This window comes from Nyctereutes procyonoides, unplaced genomic scaffold (genome assembly GCF_905146905.1).
Source record: "Nyctereutes procyonoides isolate TBG_1078 unplaced genomic scaffold, NYPRO_anot_genome, whole genome shotgun sequence".
NCBI classification, from domain to species: Eukaryota; Metazoa; Chordata; class Mammalia; order Carnivora; family Canidae; genus Nyctereutes; species Nyctereutes procyonoides.
The window spans coordinates 7,783,061-7,804,439 of NW_026575049.1; the positions used below are offsets into that span (position 1 = coordinate 7,783,061).

The window sequence follows — 21,379 nt, forward strand, 5'->3', positions numbered from 1 at the left end:
TTTACACATAGTAATACACTAATGCTTATTTAGCAACCATAATAAAAATCCAAGTACTTTCCTGAACACTAAGACAGTTTTACTTGTCTTACTTTATAAGCAAAATTTATGGCTGTATAAATTTGTGACTGTACCAAGAGAGATTTTATTTTATTAATTAATTTCTTTTTTAAAGATTTTAAGTCATCTCTACACTCAGCACGAGGCTCGAGCTCACAACCCTGAGATCAAGAGCTGAGTGCTCTCCCAAATGAATCATCCAGGTACTCCCAGAGAGATAAACCTTGTAGGTGGTTAAGAGTGGTTTGAAAGATACATTGACCATAACTGGATGGCATATGTTTTCAAGCCAGGGATCCTCTTAAAGTCTAAATCAGAATAGATCACTTACTCCTCTGTTCAAAACCCTGCAGGAATCTCCCTTCCCTCTCAGGAAAGTTTTCAGCAGCTTACATTGCTCATATTAGTGGCTCTCCAGTCTGGCTGCATATTAGAATCCCAGGGGGCTTTTTTAAAAACCTACTCATGCTAAGGTCCTATTTCAGCCCAGTTACATCAGGGTTGGGGGCTTTGAGCTGGGGTTCTCCAGGTGATGGTACCAGCGCAGTCAGGGTTCAGGGACCTCTGCCTGTACCATCACGCCTTCTCCGACACCTGCACTCCTACCTCTCTGGCCTCTTTGACAACTTTCCCTCAGGTCATTTCACTCCAGCCACACTGGCTTCTCTCTGCTTTGCCCAACCATGAGCCACATTCCCAACCCAAGGCCTCTGCGTATACTACTCCCACTTCCTGAAATGTTTTTCTTCCTGAGAGCCACAAGGCATGCTCCCTCACCTCCTTCAGGTCTTTGCTCCGATTCATCTGTGCACTGAGGGCTCCCTGTTGGCCTTATTTAGAGCCACACCTTCCTCCAACCTTGCTCCGATACTCCTTACCTCCTTGTTTCCATTGCCTGCATTGCTTTGATCGGTAGCATTTATCTCCATCTAATAGATGTTTGCTTGTGCACTTAATACTTTCTCATCCCCCCATCTCCACAGTCCCCAAAACTGAGTTCTATGAGCAGGGATTTTGTCTGTTTTGTTTACTGCTGTATCCCCAGGCCTGGCACTTATCAGGCACTTTATGCATATTTGATGAATCAATCATGAGCAAACAAACAAACAACAACAGCAACAAAACCCTATATAGCAAACCCTATATGTGCAATATTTCACAGTTGATCTTTACGATAACATGAGGAAATAGATATTGGTATTTTTTCCCCAGCTTCCCTCTTTTGATGTAATTCTTCTAGTGTAGAAGAGATGCTTTTCCAGATCATGCATTTTGTTCCTCGTTGCCACCTGGAATTCCAAATCTGTTGTCCTCATATGATGCTCTTACCTCATTACACGTATCAGGAAGATATGAATGTGAGGAGGGCCACACTTCCCGTTGCTGGCTCTTTGTTCCCCACTCACACATAAGTACAGACATATCAGACTTCAGTGAAGTCTTAGGGAAGGAAAGGAGATTTACATCACAGAAATGCAAACATAGATTGAAACATAGGATATCTCTTTTCCTAAAAGCTCTTTATTGGTTCACCCTTCATTTCCCACTGGCTATCTTTCTCCATAGGCCCTAGGCTCCTGCCATACTCTCTTGTTCCTTTTTCCTTTCTTCTGTTTCCCATATTCTCTCTTATTCTTAAATTCTGTTTCTATCTCCAAGCGCGGATTTGTTAAAATTTCCCCTTTCAATACCTGCTTTTAGTTCCCATTTGCACTTTCAACTCACTGAGATATTTTCCTAAATAAAAACAGCTCTCCCCATTGTAGGAACAACCATGGTACCAGCTATAGAAATCATTTTTATCCATTAAAAAAATAATTTACATTGAAGTGAAAGAAAGAGGTTAAGTGACTTACCCAAGGCAAAATATCTGGTAATTAGGATTCAAACTAGACCATCTGTGATATCTGTATTTCTTAATGTGTTGATGATAAAAGAATCCTGGGTTAGGCAGAGATTTGTGTTGACATTTCTTAGGGGAAGATGCCAGCTCACAGGAGTGGTGTCTTGTCCAGCCTTGCTTATACATGCAGGTCTGCCCAGGACACTGGTCTTTCACACTAATAGAAGCTGAAATACATGATGCTGAGAAACTATAAGTTTAGTTTATATAATCAAAATAGTTGTATTATATAATATAACTAATCTAATTCTATTTTGAGGAACTATACATTTAGGGAGATATGTAATTATAGCCAACAACTGTAAGGCATTTTCAAGGGGACAGGAGCTCTTCTATGCATATTATATATGTAAGAGTGGGTAACTCATAATCTTTGTGATGACCTTAAAACAATAATTATTATTGTTGTTATCATCACCCCTTTACAGTCAAGATCACACAGCTAGTAAGTAATAGAGCTGGGATTTCAAACCAAGTAGCCTGGCTCCAAAGTGTTTACTCTTAATCACTCTGTAGTATAAAGAAAGCATCTGTACTCTACATTCTGACCCACACATTTTAGGGTTGACTATATGTCAGGCTATTATTCTAAGTGCTTTACATCTTATCTCATTTAAACCTTACAAAGTCCTAGTGAGATGGGTACTCTCATCAGCATTTTACAAATATGGAAACTAAAGCTCATAAAAATTAGATTACTCATATAAGGTCATGGAACAAATGAGCGGTAGAGCCAAGACTTGAACCCATGTCTGACTCACTATGCCGTATTCTCTTTTCAGAATGCATTGTACATGTATTATTGTACATATACAAATACATACACAACACATGGAATCCAAGTTCTCAGTAATCTTACATGGTAAGAAAAAAGACAAACACATGAACTTCTGATTCTATTTTTCATTTTAAAAATATGACAAAGATGATTGGAACCATATTTTCCCCTTGACCTTGGGGGCAAAGATGATATCCAATTTTTGTTTTGATCTCCAACACTAAGCACAGTATTGGTGAGTCAAAAAGTAAATGTTCATTCCTATGAATAGGGATTTATTTCTTAAATCATGAATTTTAGTATACAATGGATTTCCCCTTAAAAATTAAGTTTTCTGGGGATCCCTGGGTGGCTCAGTGGTTTAGCGCCTGCCTTTGGCCCAGGGCGCGATCCTGGAGTCCCGGGGTCGAGTCCCGCGTCAGGCTCCTGGCATGGAGCCTGCTTCTCCCTACTCCTGTGTCTCTGCCGATCTCTCTCTCTCTCTCTCTCTCTTTATGTCTATCATAAATAATAAATAAATAAATAAATATTTTTTAAAAAATAAGTTTTCTGCTTTAAGTGTTTTGCAAGTTGGAAGTTATCTTAAGTACAAAAAGGAGTTGTGATTTTGGAAGATATTTAGCTTCAGAGATAAATTAGCTGTAGATATTAAAACTAGTTCATGGGATTCAGCCAAATAGTAAATCTGAAGTAAATAGGGTACAAAGATGGGAAACTTGGTTACAGATACTGCTCTTTAGGCTAGGGTGAGAATCATCATAGTCAACAAGATAGTTTAAGATTCTGTGGGTTATTTAAAGAAGAAAGGGGATGGGGCACCTAGATGGCTCATTGGTTAAGTGCCTAACTCTTGATTTTGGGTCGGGTCATGATCTCAAAGTCATGAGATCAAGCCCTGCATTAAGCTCAGTGCTCAGCATGGAGTCTGCTTGAGATTCTTTCCCTCTTCCCCTCCCCCTGTTCATACTCCATCTCTCTAAATAAAGAAATGAAATCTTTAAACAAAAAATTAAAAAGAAGGAGGATAATAAAATGGTTCTTGAACAAAAGGCATTGTCAACCTCAAATGTCTGGAAAATATCTGTTGAAGGAGGTTTCTACATTCGATACTGCTTGACAGGAGTCTAGGTTAGTGTGGTAGACACAGTGGCTGGCAGAGTGAAGGCCTTCAAAGATGTCCATGTCCTACTTCCCAGGACCTATGAATACATTATCTTCCATGGCAAAAAGGACTTAGTAGATATGATTAAGTTAAGGATCTTGAGGTGGTGAAATTACGCCAGGTTGTCAGGGTGGGCCCAGTAGGATCAAAAGGCTCCTTTCAAAAAAAAAAAGGGGGTCCTTTCAAGTGAAAGAGGGAGTCAGAGTGAAACAGTGGGTGAGTCAGAGTTTGAGAAGGACATGTGATGACAGAAACAGAGATTCAAGAAATGTACTTTGAAGATAGAGGAAAAGACCATGGCCAAGGAATGTAAGCAGCCTTTATAAGCTGAAAGAGGCAAGGTTTCTCCTCCAGAATCTCCAGATAGAACTCAGTCGTGGCAACACCTTGATTTTAACTCATGGAGACCCATTTTGGTCTTCTGACCCCCAGAACGGTAAGATAATACATTTGTATTGTTTTATGCCCCTGATTGTGAGGCAATTTGTTACAGCATTGAGGGGAAACTGATACAGAAGCCAAGTTACCAATTATCCTCACAGTTCAAAGAAAGAGTTTTTAAGGACAACACTGATCAAGCAAAAGAGTACATCACAAAGAATAAGATCAATAAATTTAATGATGTAAAATTTCTATATGTCCAAACTAAATGATAAATGACAAACTGAGAAAAATACATGTGACAAATATGACAGAGAAGAAGTCATTTTAGCATTGAACAAGAGTTCTTCCAAATTAGGGGGAAAAAATAGCATCATGATGGAAAAGTGAAAAAAGGACATAAATAGATAATACCCAGGAAGAATGCAAATGACAATAAGCATACGTTTAAAAAAAAAACCCATCTCATTTTAAATGAGGAAATGCAAATTAAAACAAAGCTGAGATACCATTTTTAATTTATAAAACTGGGACAGGCTTTTTTTTTTTTTTAACTCATATTTAAAGTGAACAAAAATTCCACCACATTGGCAGTCTAAGCTTCTGCTGGTAACAGGATTTATCCACAGGTTCTTTATTAAAAACAATGACAACAACAACAAGTTGCTCATATGTATCTCAGGTATGGAAATGTTTACATTTCTGATCCAGTGGTTCTCTATTTAGGAGCTGGGATGATTATTATTCTACCTTTCCAAATTCTTTTTTTTTTTAACCTTTCCAAATTCTTACTAGACCCCTCTCTGTTCTACATGCTGCTCTCTATGGATGAGATCCCTGGATCCCTTGCTCCCTAGCTTTTAGTTGGGTTTAGCCGATGAAGGCACTGAAAGAAGAGAGGCCAGAAGAAGGGAGATTTGGAGACAGTTAACTCCCTACCCCTGCTCCCTCTCTTCAGCTAGGGCTTTATGAGTGGCTTTGTTCCTCCAAACTAGTGGTTCTCAGATTTAAGTGCATCAGAAGCACTGGGGGAGCCTTCTGTTTGACTCAGTAGGATGGGGTAGGGCCTGAGAATTTGAATTTCTCATAGGTTTCCAGGTGTTGCTGATCTTGCTGGTCCAAGGACCACCCTTTGAGAGGCACAACTTTAAGGCCCGTGTAGGACAGCCCCGATTCCCCAGCAAAGGCTTTCTTCTCCAGTTACACTAGAGCCCAATCCTCTCCAACAAGTCTAGACGTGGTGAGGGCTTCTTTGCCAATCCTGAGCACTTTACCATTCCCTTTGCTTCCCTGGACCCTGGCCTTAACTCTTGCAATCAGCCCCTTCATTAAAGTTTCTTGAATTAGCATTTTGAATATACCATCAGTTTCCTGCTAAAATCCTGGCTGATGTAGGGATTTATCCTAGGGAAATTATCAAAGATGCAGACACAGACTTAGGTGCAAGAATGTTCTTTGCAGCATAATTTACAATAGCAAAAACATTAGAAAGAAGGTGCATGCTCAACACGGGGGAAAGATGGAATATTATGTGAATATGAGTGGCTAATTATACTGACTAATGTTCGTGGCACAATGTTTAAGTGAACCCAAGATATAAAGCCATACATAGAGGACGTTCCCAAATTTTGTAAATATACGTGGATGTTCTTGTGTGAGACTCAAATTGAGGTGAAATTGGGAAAAAAGAGTTGCTTATGTGACAATGACTACATACATAGTTTATTGGAGGAGGATTTGATTTGCCAGTATATTCATACGAGTGACAGTTTTAAACCACAGATGTAACTCCAATTTAAATTTTTCCTCCTTTATTTCCAGTTGGCTTCAGCATGAATATCACACTTAATGTTAGATACACCTAAATATGTATATCATCTATAATTAACTGATATCCTATTATATTTAATTAATAAAATTAAGATATGCTTAAATAGAGAGGAATAGGAATTATAGTCTAGCAATGGAATGAATTCTCTGTATCACAACTTCTTTCTATACAAGCCCTTTAAACATATGTGCAAATTGAATCCACAGATATTTATTGAGTGCCTACTCTCAAGGAAGTTACAGTCTAGGAGAGGACATAGGACACAAATAAAGATGCAACGGCAGTATTAGAAAGAACACTACTTGGCATTAAAACACCAGAGTCTGAGATTTGTCACAAGTGTAATTTAGCAATCTATGAAATCTTTTGCTAAATGTAGGGTATGTAGCAGGGTATGTAGTAGAACGTAAATTATAAAGCTCGATTATGGAATCAGGGAATCATGAAAAGCGTCTTTATAGGAGTCTGAATACTCTGTGGCATGCACAGCAAGTGTGTGTTTACCTACTTGGAGTTAACATTAGTCTGTCCTTCTAATTCTTCTCCCCTGAAGAAAGGCCATACACATCTACATCCTTCTCGCTACAGGTGCATAATTATGAAAGTTTGGGCATATTGGTTACATTGAGAATGAAACTTCAAAAAATCAGAGCTGATGGTTAAAACAGAGGTGGCATTATTCTCAGTGACACAAGTGAGCATGTTATTCCAGACTCTTAAACTGTAGGTTTCCATAAAGAAGACTGAGAGGGCTGCTTAGAAACCCAGCTTATGGAAAGTAAGCAGTAGAACATTTGTATGAGCTGGAGATGAAATGATTTTTCAAAATATACAATAGAAAGAAAGAAAATCCGATAACAAGATTTGAATGTAGGATAAAACTTACACATTGACCTGAGGGCTGAGCAGCTGAGATGCTATAACATTTCCAGTTCTGACATTTCCCTCTCTGATCACAGCATCCCGATACTCTAATTATCACATTCCTTTGCTCCTGCAGAACTTATTTATCCAAATAATAAAGCCCAGTTTTTACTTTTGCCTTTTCTTTCAGAATATCCATCTGCTGCAACTTCATTTACCTTCTTGCTCAGTAGGACTCTGCCCGGCCTTGCCAGTAGTGCTCTTGTCTGAACACTAGACTGGACTCTTTCATCAGCGATGAACTTGTGCCATTGCCTGCTTGCCAGACTTTGAGCTTAAAAGAAAATCCCTAAGGTCTATTTCTTTGCTCGTACTCTGAAGCTGCCAAATCCAGCTGTAGAATCACAGAACTAATCTCAACATCTGTCTAAAACAGTGATAAAAGACATAATGAGAAGTCGCTTTCAAATTCCTTCCTAATTAACCAGGAAAATATGTTAAATGAGAAAAATCTTCAATGAATGCACAGTAAAATGAAAGATAGAGTCAGATTCTGTTAAGAAATAAACTAGTCCTGCTTACCTTTTTGTGAAGTAGGATTGAAATACAAGAGACTTGTTCTTGCTCATTACTCGTTGCTACAGTGACCATGACTCAGTAACTAAAGGCATTGACGTTCCACTCATTTGAGCTTGTTGGGGCATTTATTATCAGGTAGGGAAGCCACAGAATGGTATTCTTAGGCATCCCAGGGCTCAGAAACCAGATTGTCTTCCCAAATAAGTGGTCCTAAAGGCCTGCTTCAGAACCCCAACTTTGGGATTCAATAAAAGAAGAGTGGTGGCTGAAAGTGGATTGGGGAGATAGGTAAGGTAACGTAAATATATAGGAATAAATCGAGTTTATACAAATAGTGTATATATTTGAAATAAAGTTACTTGGAAAAGATGATTTGTACCTTTCAACACAAGGACAATGATGTAGTCTATGACTACAGTGTAAATGGAAAAGGAAAAAACACATACCTAAGAGAAAAAGGAGAAGCTTTGCTGAAGGAAACCAAAGTACTGGGTTTTAGATCCTTCAAAAGGGGAGTAATGTTCTTAAGTTGCTCCTGATTTTCATAATTAGATGGTAAAAATCTAAGAACAGTTTAATTGAAACAGGATGCTTTCCTTCTTAATTATTGCAGAGAATAAGAACAAACTAATAGTCCATATCTAAAAAGGGGAAAGGGATTAAAACCCAGGAGATATAAACTAAGACCTTGTAACTCTGTGACAATTAAAATGGTCATTTACCTCTTTTCTGCCCAGAGCGCTTGCATTTTTCTGAGAAAAGCATCCCATGACCCCATCCTATTCTAGCCATAGACTCCATATAGAGATAACATCGTTTTGCATGATCTTACTTACCTGGACTGGATTGTCTGGAAGTGAATGTCTGACCTAAGTCCTGGAACCTCATCATCCCCACCCACTCCCCACCCAGCCCTGTAAACTGATCCAGCGCATAGGCTGGCACAGACTGTGAACGTCATTCTTCTCCTCTAGGGTTTATTCAACAGGCCTTGCAGGAAAGGAATTTTTTTCCTTAGGAGACAAAGCCAGGAAGATGTGTGCAGTGGTGTGTGTGGACAAAAGTAGAGAGAAGCAAAGAAGTGAGGCAGAGTAAGAGAATCTCGGCAACATCAAGTCTCTGGCTCAGTGGGTCTCTAACTGCACTCTTGTCCTTTCTGGTTGCAGGAGCCAATGAGTTTCTATTTTGCCTAAGCTAATTGAAGATAAATTTCTACATCATGCAACCAACTATATAAATGCAAACATTACGATTGTCAATGTAAATGAGTTTAATTCTCTTGAGTAAAAAGTCAAATACTCAGATTGGAATGGAAAATCAAATACGTTTATTTGAAAGAATGACTTCTGAAATAAAAGGGCAGAGTAAAATGAGTTGCAGATACTAACCCAGACGGATATTTAAGACAAATACTATTCAAAGCTGAAATCATTAAACAGGAAAGTGTTTGGAGTTGATAAATGGCATGATCTATAGAAAAGACAAAGTAGGGTTGATGGAGCTGCTCAAGAATGTCTTCAAGGAACTTTTATGTTTCTGTTTCATCATTCTTGACATGTGGCTCTCATTTTGGTTACAAGATGGACAGACACTTCCGCTTCAGACATCAGTCCTGTGCTGTAGGCAGGAAGACGAAGGGAGGGAAGGGTATGGCATTAAGAAAGCAAAACTTCTTAGGAATCACTAGCAGCCTTCTGTTTTGCATTGTATTGGTAGGTAATGTATGACACTGCCTTCACTATTGCACAAGAGGCTGAGGATTTATAAGCTGGGCATATCGCCACCCCAAATCGTAATTCTATTACCAAAAAAAGGGGGATAATGGCAATCGCATAGGCAATTTGCAGTGGCTGGCACACCTGTCAAAGGTAATGTACACTGACCTCCATCATACCTCTTTGGTTGTACTACAAATTATTTGGTGAAATACTATTGGAAAGTGATTTGGCAGTGTGTAGCCTACAAAATCTTTACACCCTCTGATCCAGTTGTTTACTGTGACATGTCTCTTCCACATTCCTCTGATTTTCATGAAAAATATTTTTCCTAAACATCCCCCTTTGCACAGCTCCTGTCTCCAGCTTCCCCAAGGAAGATAGAATGACTTCTCTGCTTAGTGAATTTAAGAAATAGGTATCCACAGGTCAGTTGTCCCTTTTTTCCTCTCGGGGGCCGTCTCCTTAGAGGAAACACACATTTTTGTAGGCTCTACTATGCCACAGATGTTTTACAGTATTAGGTCCATTGTGAGAACACAGTTGGTTATTCAGATGTGCCTCTGATGGGTGGTAAAAATGCCTAGTTCTGTGTCTCAGGCTGCCACACTTACATGTAAGTGCTAAAACTATAAATCTTTTTATAAAATCAGAGGTATAAATTGTCATCGCCTTGGATTAAGCAATGAATTCTTTGGTAAGAAGACATCAAAAGCACAAACAATAGAAAAACATATAGATTGGACTTAATACCTTCGTGCTTCAAAAGATACTGTCAAGAAAGTGGAAAGACAACCCACAGAATGTAGAAAATATTTGCACATTATGTATCTGATAAGGAGCTGGAATCGTATACACACACACACACACATTGCCGTAGGAATGTAAAATGGTACCGTCACTTGGAAAACAGGTTGGTAGTTCTTCAAAACGTTAAACATAAGATACCAGTGCAATCAAACAAAACTCTAACATTTCTTTATAGAACCAAGCTAATTTTAAATATCCCTTTAATTATTATAAAGGCTGAGTTGGAGAAAGCAGCTGTAAGTCTTTGATCCATTTCAAGTTAAATTTTCGTGTATATTATGAAATCAAGATCCAAATTTATTCTCTTGCATGTAGATACTCAGTTGTACCAGCACCATTTGAAGAGATGGATTATTCCTTCCCCATTAAGTGGTTTTGGCACTCTTGTTGAAATCAATTGGCCATTGATGTTTCAGGTTTATTTCTAGACTCTCAATTTTATCCCATTCATTTTTCTATGTATCCTTATGTTCTTGATTACTGTAGCTTTGTAGTACGTTTTGGAATTGAGAAATGGGAGTCTCAGCTTTACTATGTTTTTTAAATGCTGTTTTGTTTATTCTAGGTGCATTGCATATCCATGGGTATTTTAATGTCCATTATCAATTTCTCCAAAAAAAGTTCTCTGGGATTTTATTTTTTTTTAATTTTTATTTATTTATGATAGTCACAGAGAGAGAGAGAGAGAGAGAGAGAGAGAGAGGCAGAGACATAGGCAGAGGGAGAAGCAGGCTCCATGCACCAGGAGCCCGACATGGGATCCAATCCCGGGTCTCCAGGATCGCGCCCTGGGCCAAAGGCAGGTGCCAAACCGCTGTGCCACCTAGGGATCCCTTCTCTGAGATTTTAATAGTGATTGAGTTGAATTGGTAGATCAGTTTGTGGATTTTTGCCTGTAATTTCAGTTTCAATTTCTTCTTTAATCAAAATTATTTTTAAAAATGTTTGCCTGTCTTTCATATTGCTATTTTGTTTTTATTACAACATGATTAGAAAGTGTGACTTTGTGAATTCTGTTGTTTGGATTTCATTGCAATCATCTTTGTTCTCTGATCCCAAACCCATTTATTTGATAATATCCCCTGGTCTTTTGAAAAGAACACTCACCATATAATTCATTATGTGTGTATGAGTATGTAGATGCTTTCAAATCATGTTATTTAAATCCTTGTTTACTTTTGTCTAGGGATATGTCTGTTTATAAGATGATTTGCTAATAGCTTTCACCATGATTGTGAATTTGTATCTATTCCTAAAGTTTAAAGCCCTATACTTTGATGTTATATTGTTAGATTATGAAGATTCAAAACTGTTATACTATCATGATTACTTGTTCTTTACATTCCATGTTTTCCTTCCAGTGACTAAAGAGCATACCATATCCATTCAAAACGTTTTTTCATATTGAAGTATAATTAACATACAGTATTATATTAATTTCAGGTGTACAAAATAATGATTCAGCAATTTTATACGTTACTCAGTGCTCACCACAATAAGTGTAGTCATCAACTATCGCCAGTGTTTTTACAATCTTATTGACTATATTTCCTATCTTGTATTTTTCATTTCCATGACTTATTTGTTTTGGAACTGGAAGTTTGTACCTCTTAATCTCCTTTATCAGTTTCACCCATTCCCCCCACCACCTCTGTTCTGGCAACTACTTGTTTGTTCTCCATATTTAAGTCTGGTTTGTTGTTGTTGATCTTTTTTGTTGTTGTTCATTTGTTATTTTTTAAATTTCACATATGAGTGAAATCATTTGGTATTTGTTTTTCTCTGACTTAAATCACATAGCTTTATACCCTCTAGGTCCATTCTTGTTGTTGTAAATGGCAAGTTTTTATTCTTTATGGCTGAGTAATATTCCATTGTGTGTGTGTGTATTCCTTTGAAACTTTTAAAATGCATATTAAATTTCTATTTTACTAATCAACAACTAGAATTAATCAGCATTCTCTGAAGAAGATATTGAACTTTGGTGCTCTTTATCTTTTCCATGGCCCCCTTCACTACTTGACATATTGAAATTAGCTGGAATTCTATTTCTAGAAAATTAATTTTTTACATTGTGTATTAATAATTAGTCATAACTGTAACTTTCACAGATTCCTTTATTGTGATAAGTAAATGAGGTAATTCATGAAAAGCATTTGACACGACGCTTGGCATATGTTAATCATTCAACAGTGTTTGCAATGATGAGGATTATCAAGATCATTATCATTCTGCACAGAGCACTTCTCTCTCTACCAGCTCTCTTCTGATGATCTTATCCTCAGTTTTCATTATCACTATGACCTGGATGATTTTATAACCTACCTCACCTGCTTAGACACCATTCTTGGGCTTATTTTATTTTCAATTTTTGTTACAGATCACTACCTAAATATTCCACCAAATATTTTACCTAAAGATTCTGCTCTACATGTTGCTTTTGTGAACAGAGGTAGTATCCATCTCAATACATCCAAATTAAACCATCATCTAATTTCCCAGTTTCTAAGTCACGGAACAGGCATTCTCCCTGTTTTCTATTCTGGAAGTCTTGGAGACATCTTCATTGTTCCTCTTAGATTGCCCACATCCTCCAGCAGGATAGGTGAGCTAAGGGCCTGTATCATGTAGTTGCATGGACAGTGTTGGTCTTCCTCCTCTTCCTTTAACTTTAATACATTGTAAAATCCTGTAAACACTTTTAAAAATTCTATTCACCTTCCTCTCTATGACCCCCCTCCTCCCAATGTTTTACTCTCCATCCAGTGTTTAGTTAGACTCCTAGTTTTCTTCCTTATTTTCTGACTTCTTCTCCCTTCTGCTATCCTTAGTGTTCAATCCCCCTCAAAGATTGTGCTAATCATGCATTTATTATCTGTTACTTAACAGGTGCCTTGTTTTAAACTTTGGTCTAAAATCCTCAGTCTATAATGGAAATGGATCTGACCTACAACAGCTAGTCCCCTTAAGGACACTGTGGGTCAGTGAATCTGGTACACTGGTTCCTCCCTGAAAACCCCAAACATCCTCTGAACTTTTTGGGTTGATCTTTGATATTCTTTCTGCCTAGAAAGCTTTCTTCTGCTACCTCTGTTAAAATCTTACCTATTCAAAACCACCCGTGTCATAAAGCCTTGGTTCACATAACTTTAATTGATAAATTTAATTGTTTGTGAAATAAATTGACCTGGACTATCTACTAACCACAAATGACCACAAAATCTCATTTCTGTCTAACTTTTTCTCCTGGGGCAGTGGAAGAACTATGTCCACTGAGACAGCTTAAAGGGCCAGTAGGAAGCAGAAATAAATAAATAAACCACCCTGAGATCACCACCTGAGCCGAAATCAAGAGCTAGCAGCTCAACCAACTGAGCCACCCAGGTGCCCCATGGACCAAGGTTTCTTAAATGTACTAAGTCAAATAAAGGTGTACTCAAACAGAAAAATGCTATTTTCTATATACAAATCTTTGCTTGGAGAATGAACTAGCTAAACATGTCTCTGGATGATACAAGAGAAGGCACACAACATTGTTATGGTAGCAAACCTGAAAGAAACATGTACTTTGTCAGAAAACCAGGCCACTGAAACAGCTGTGGCTTAGGAATCGAGATCTTTCTGAATATTTGATGAAGTGCCAGAGGTTGGCCTTTGTACACAGCTTATGATTGACACAACTTTAGAAATATTCGGCTCTACATGTTACTTTTGTGAACAGAGGTAGTAATGACAGCTTTCAACCACTACACTATATAGCCTGAGTAGATGCAGGAAAATAATGGGCTGTAAGTTTGGGAGTACAGATTGCAGTCCATTTCTGGAGGACTTTGAATGCTGGTTTTGGGGTTTTGCATTGACATTTTTTTATTGTTCTTGTTTTCTGTTGTTTGTTTTTGATCTTGTAAGCACCATCATAGAAATGTGCTTCAAAAAAACTGGCCACACAGCAGAGAGTAGGTTGGCTTGGAAGGAGAATCCAGACCCACAGACTTAGCTGATGTACTTAGAATAGAATAGGAAGCAGTCAAATGAAGTAAAGGGGCAGAAGTAATAGAGAGGAGGGAAATGATGCTGATGTTGGAACTATTATAAAGGGATTAGCAACTGACCTGTGGATGATTATGATGGTCAGGATAAGGACAAGCCAAAAATAGCTCCTAAAGTTTTGACTCAGGGAAAGGAGAGAGACCATCATAAAGATGGAGGATGGAGGATGGAGGGAGGGCAGGGAGGCAGAAACCCTAGAGGAGTTAGAAAGGTTACTACTCCTTTTCCTGTGAAAATGAGTTTTTGTCTCACCTCTCCTATTTTTCCTTCTCAGTCTCTTAAAAAGCTAGTATTTCAGGCAAGTCACTAATATCAGAGCAATGCAAGTCAATTAGCTACCTCTTTCCACACAGCAAACGGAACACAAATTTTTAAAAAAACATTTTATTTATTCATTCATAAGAGACCCAGGGAGAGAGAGGCAGAGACACAGGCAGAGGGAGAAGCAGGATCCCTGCAGAGAGCACGATGCGGGACTCGATCCCAGGACTCTGGGATCACATCTGAGCAAAGCCAGATGCTCAACCACTGAGACACCCAGGCATCGCTAAATGGAACAAAATTTAATAGGATATATCAGAGCCAGTGTTTTTATCCATGTAGAAAAAAAGAGATATGGTTGTATGCTCCTAGACAGGAGTATAAATTGGGAATTTGTTTTATGATCAGAGGTCCATATACCATAGAGTTTGGCTTTTTACACTTTATTTTTTATGTTTATTTTTTAAAGATTTACTTATTTTATTTTAGAGAGAGAGTGAGCACGAGTGGGAGGGACAGAGGGAGAGGAAGAGAGAATCTCAGGCAGACTCCCCACTGAGCATGGAGCCACCATACTTGGCACTCCACCCCACGACCCTGAGATCACATCCTGAGCTGAAATCAAGAGTTGGTCACTCAGCCAATTGCACCACCCAGGTGCCCAGGCTTTTTACATTTGAAAGCAAATTTATTGACATATAATTTACATGTAACAAAATACTTCCTTTTAAGTATACTGTTCGGTGAGTTTTGACAAAAGTGTACCCATGTAACTACTACCCTAATCAAAAAGGATTTTTCATCATCTTCCCAAATTCACTCATGTCCCTTTACTGTCATTCTCTGTCCACACACCCTCTATCAAAGATATCTATTATTCTGCTTTCTGTCACTAGGAATTAATTTTCCCCATTATAATATTTCAAATAAATGGAATCATACAGTTTGTACTTTTTTGTGTCTAAATTTTAACTAGAAGAGGCAGGGGGATCTTCTCCTACTCACTAGGTGAGATGCTGCTCCATTCATGAATTATTTAATAAAACCAATTAGATCTTCACATTAAAAAAAAAGGTTTTGAAATGTCTCCAGATTGATGTGTACTAGTAGTTCATTTCTTATTATTACTGAGTAGTAACAATATGATTCCAATTTTAGTAGTTTCACTAAAACTTTCTTATATATATATATATAGTTACCAGTTGATAGATTCTGTTTCCAGTTTTTGCCTATTAGGAATAAAGTGATTAACATTCATATTCATGTAGATATATATTTAATTTCCCTTGGGCAAATACCCAGGAGTGGAATTGCTAAACCATATGGTAAATGTATGCCTAACCTTATAAGAAACTGCCAAATTGTTATCCAAGGTAGGTGTACCATTCTGCATTCCCACCAGCAACGTATGAACATACTGGTGCTCTACATCCATGCCAACATTTTGTAATAATCTAATTCTCTGTATTATGTCACTTTCTGCTTGAAATACTTCAGGTGGCATCTCTCTCCAGCACTGAACCCCACCTGATACACATGGTCCAGACAGACATTCAACACAGGGTTAAGCAGCTATTAATCAGAAGTGGAGGTAAGCAGGCAGTTTGGGGACAAGAAATTGAGTCCTGGGGTGCCTGGGTGGCTCAGTTGGTTACGTGTCTGCCTTCAGGTCGGGTCATGATCCTGGGATAGAGCCCTGTATCGCATCAGGCTCCTTGCTCAGCAGGGAGCGTGCTTCTCCCTCTCCCTCTGCCTGTTGCTCCCTTTGCTTGTGCTCCCGCTCTCTCTGGCAAATAAATAATTTTTTTAAAAAAGAAATTGAGTCCTTGGGGAGACAGATGTGCCAGACACATTCTCCATCCCAAGTAAATAATGTGCCAGCCTGATTGTCAGGGAACCAGGAAACCAACTTCAGGACAAGCTGTGCTCCATCCGACACAGTGTGTCTTGATGTGCCAGTCGATAAACTTTATCCTGGGGCTTTTGAGGCTCCTCTTGTTTCCTGTGTCTATAGACAAGTTTGATGCAGGGCAAGACTGTACCTTTAGCCAAGGTGAAGTTATCTCAGCAATGACAACTAGAGAGAAGGGACAGGGCAGATGGAATGAGCAGGGCAGCTTCAAGCTCAAAAGAACAATTTCAAGGTGAATCAAAGGCAGAGCTACTTCATAAAGCATTTAGTAGATATATGGTGCTCATTGCCTTAAGACAGGAAATAGATACACAGCTTTAAATGTGTTTTCTAAAAAATAAAAATAAAAATAAAAAAATGTGTTTTCTTCAGATACTATTAAGGTCTGTGAGTAGTCAGGCAAGTTGTCATGTCAGCATTTGGCATCTGATTTAGGAATTCCCTCAATGTTACTAATTAATGGTTAGCCAACTCTTGCTTGGACAGTTCGAGTGGCACAGTTCATTATTTCACAAACCTGCTATTCAATTTCTCTAATCTTCAGAACATTATTTTTTTGTTGTTGAACACCCAGTCATCTCTCTGTCATTTCTTCCTGTCTGCGTGTAAACATATGGTCTCTTGCTGCTTATCTCATGTTTAAAGTCTCTCTGGTATCCATTCCTCCTCACAAAAGGCCCCAATTTTCTTTTAGGAAATGATATTTCTTCCATAATTTATGGTTTTCAGAGAATAACTGGGTGCCTACCTCCTACTCTGGAAACAAAGGGTAAATCCTTCCTTTCCTTGCCCTCATAAACCCAGACATAGGTGTGTGGCCTAGGTTTGGCCAGGTGTATAATTCTCTTCAATTTTTTAATCTTGAGGGGAATGTGGCATAAGTAAAAGGAGTAGATAGAGGTCACCCAGCACAGAGGCAGGTGCCAATTGCACGATGAAATCATGAGACAGTGGCTATACTTTTGGCTGGCAAATCAATTTTTTCTACCTTTGTTATTGTTCATTTCAGAATCTGGTCCTCTAATCTCAATTCTAGGTGCCCCAGTAGCCTTCTAATGGTTTAGTTATCTTAGAGTTTCTTTCTGCTGTTTGCAATTCAAATCTCTGAACAAAATCCTTTATATGAATGGGTGAGTAGCTTTTTCCCCTGAAGGGTCTAGTCTCTGCTTATCTTACTTAGGGGCAATTTGGTTACAATGGACAGAACACATTTCAGTTGACTCAAAATGAGCGTCTCATTGAAAGAACATTAAAGAAGCCTCAAGGTACCTAAGGAGAGCAATTAGAACTGGATCTGAGGGATATGGAGCTGGGAAATGGGAAATCAGGAACTGTGGTTGGTTATTCTTTCAATCTCTCAGCGGCCATGTGTTCTTCTTCATATTAGTGTCTCTCTTGTGGGTTCACTGCTGTTTTCTGTACATATATTCTGGTTTCTATTCTTGCTGGGTTCCTGTTTAACCATCTCATTTGACCATTCATGACCTTTTAGGTTAACCTACAATCAAGTGACTACAACTCTATGTCTCTTAGTTAAAAGCAGAAATATTTGTTCCCTGACCTGCCAGTAGTAGATTGGCTGACTTTGAGGTAGGTAGTCATCCTTAATCAAATCAGCTAGGGAGGAGGCAGGGGCAGGTTAATTGTGTATCCCTCTGAAGGCAGTGGGTGCAGCAGGTCAAGGTAGAAAGTGCAGTTGGGAGCATCTGGCAAATTGACTGATTGGTCTGGAATGCTCTTGATGGGTAAATGATTCTCACAAGGCCAGACATTTTGAAAAATTGTAACCTGGGAATTGGAAGTTATTCTCTTCTAAGAAGCACCCAAGATTTCTGGGGGACCTAGGTGGCTCAGTCAGTTAAGCAGCCAACTCTTGATTTCAGCTCAGGTCATGATCTCAGGGTCCTGGAACTGAACCCCACATCAGACTCCATGCTAAGCGGGGAGTCTGCTCTCCTTCTCCCTCATCTCCTCCCCCCTCCCCTCCGCTTGTATGCACATGCACACTCGCTCTCTCAAATAAATAAATAAATAAATAATCTTTTTTTTTTTAAGAGACTCTATCCAAGAGTTCCTATTCACTAAGAATAATCCTTCTTACCAAAGAACACTTGCTTGCTTCTCAGTTGTCATCCTGATTGTAGTCAACAGTTGTCATCCCTGAGAGGCTGATAGAGACCCCATCACCTTTCTTCAGGGGCTTTCTGTGATATTCCAGGATTTCTCAAAGTGGTGTCCATGGACCACCTGCATTAGAATCTCCTAGAAACTGAAAAAAAAAAAAAATAGAATCTTTTGGAAGCCTAAAATGGAGATAAATTCCTGGAATTCACTCTAGATCTGAGTCAGCACTTCTACGAGGACTGGAGTGGAAGAAGCTGTTTACATTTTCAACAAATTCTCTAGGTGATTCTCAAATACATTAACATTTGAGAACCACTAAACCAGACTATCAGTGACTTGAGGACAGGGAAGAGCATTGGTCTTGTTCAGGATTGTATCTCTGATACATTGCCTGGCACATAGAAGATAGTTGGTAAATAAAAAATCAATAAACTCTTACACCAACAGCATAATCCTGATTATATACAAATGTATAACAACAATGATGAGGTTTAACTTAGTTATTGATCGAATCATAAACTCATGATTATATTACAATATCAATTTATTTCTATCAATTACTAAATAACACTAAAAAAAATCAACCTGTTATTGTGATACTTTTAATAGCTGGAGTTCTCCTTTTCTTTTATGTTAGACATGCTTTCAGCCCACACTCCAATTCTTCTTCCCTAAATGGCATAGGTATGGTTTTCATGTCTTGTGAGTTCAATTTCCATTACTTTCCCATCAGACCATTGCGAGGTAGAAATATTTGCCCATATTTAGCCATGCTATTCATTTTCCTATTAGTTACTTTCTGTTTCATAGTTATAGAGTACAAAAAAGGATTGTGGATGAATCAGAATGTGGGGTGGTGCTGGTCATACAGATAATGTGCAAGTAGTATCTGAGTCCTCAAGAAAGTGATAGATCATAGTTTTTCTCTTTTCTCCTTTCATTTTTAAAAAATAAAATTTTCTAAATATTACAATATTTAAAATTTTTACAATATTATAGAACAAATATAATAGCAGCTTCATGCTTTGCACTTTGTATTGCTGATTTCATGAACTTTTGGAAATTCTATTATATTTCTGACAGTTACAAACTTTTTCCTTCTGTGATACAGAGTCGAAATGCTACAACATTGCAGGGAGAGAGGCATGTTCCAGCTCTGCCTAACCCCCATCTACCTCCTCTCTTTACCAATGGCAAATTCCCTCCTCCTTCTCCCGTTCCCCTCACAATATCACCTATGGATCTTGGTGCTGACCTCCGGAGACACAGAGATTCAAGTGAGGTTGGACCAATGTTTTTTTAAAAAAATTTTCATTTATGAGAAATATCCCCCAAATTCAAAATATATCCAAAATCCAATCCCTTCTCTTTCCTTCTACTGCTCTCACCCTCGTCCAAACGGTGTCATCTCTTGCTGAATTATTGCAATAACCCGTTTTGTCTCCATACTTCCACCCTTGTCCCACATCCAATAGCCTAGTCTCAACTCGCAGAATGATGCCTCAAAAATATGTGAGATACAGTCACTCCTCGACCTTAAATCCTCCACAAGACTCCCAATTCACTCAGGCACTGGCCAAAGTCTTTGCAGTCACCTAAAAGACCCTACCTCTTCTGACATATAATAAATTCATTCAATAAATTTTCACTAAGTGAATGAATAAATTTAAAAAAACTTAATTCTCCTTACTTTCAAGTTAATTTCCCAAGTTCCTCAAAAGTTCCTTTGAGGAAATGGCTTCCAGACTTCCATTCTGGTGATCATCCTCTTCCATGAACTTTAAGGTTTTAGCGTCCTTCCTAAGATGTGGTACCAAGAGATGAACATAATGATTCAACTTCGGTTAACCAGAGAAGTTTACTCCCTACATCTTTCTATCACTGTGGTTTAGAATTGCATTAACTTTTTTGGCAGCCATGTTATAACATTGGATCACATTCTGTTTGCAGTGAATGAAAATTCCCACGTCTTCACCCAGAAGCTGATGTTAATTCAAATCTACTCATCCTTGCACTTGTGCAGTTGGTATTTTGAAACTATGTAAGGACTGCCCAAAATTATCTTCTTTCATAGAATTTGATTCTTTTTGTTCAAAGAAATTTGCATCAATGCCTCTAATTGCTCAGTTTTGCTACTATGGCAACACTGTTAGTTGTTACTATTTTTTCCAGCCATTACATTTCCCATCATCAGCTTGTCCCCCTTGTCTTCCAACTGGTGTACAACACAGAAGTGGGTTTTTTCTTTTCTAAGATTATTTTGCTATATCATTTAAATATTTCTCCTGACATGACTAATCGTAGAGAGAAGAGCTACATAGACTTCAGAAGATCTGGGTAGTGTCCTGTCTTCTAGCTCTGTGATCTTGGAGGTGTAAATGAAACTCTGTGACTCAATTTCACCACCAATGTAAAATGAGAATGATGATAATGGCATCTGCTATTCAATAGGGTTATTTCAAAGGTCAGTGAGATCATGGAAGTATCAAAGGAGTATTGATATGAAACAAGAAAATGGCTAGAGACCCTAAATTAAGTTAGAGTCAGACAAGCTTCTCTTATTTTGCTACTTTTTCTCTTTATAATATAGCTCTCCTTAGTGTGGAGAACTGGCCTGAAATTAGGGTACCTGGATACTAACCCCAATTTCCCCCACTAACTAGTTTGGGTACCTCAGACAAAGAACATAACCTGATAGCCTTTATTTTCATAACCAAAAAAAAAAAAAAAAAAAAGAAAAAAAAAAAGAAAAGGATTTGCCCATATATGTTCTAAGATCTCTCTCAACTTTTTGAATTTTTAAAAACCTGTCATGCTGGCCTACCCTGAAGAATAACACAAGTCTTATCTGTACGTTTGTCTTCATCAAGGTGTATGTCTGGTGGTTTCTATGATAATTAAGATACATATGCTACATTTCAAATAGGAGCAGAGTTGTAGTGCCTGTAA

General features: G+C 38.3%; 1 long non-coding RNA gene across 1 annotated transcript; it reads right to left on the bottom strand.

Moving 5' to 3' along the window:
* Positions 1–8,914: 8,914 nt before the first annotated feature.
* LOC129511722 (uncharacterized) lies at positions 8,915–20,206 on the bottom strand. The gene is made up of 3 exons (XR_008664890.1): positions 20,121–20,206; positions 18,408–18,575; positions 8,915–9,175 (listed from the first exon to the last, which is right to left on the bottom strand). It is a non-coding gene; the product is annotated as an uncharacterized LOC129511722 (long non-coding RNA).
* Between the last annotated feature and the right edge of the window lie 1,173 nt (positions 20,207–21,379).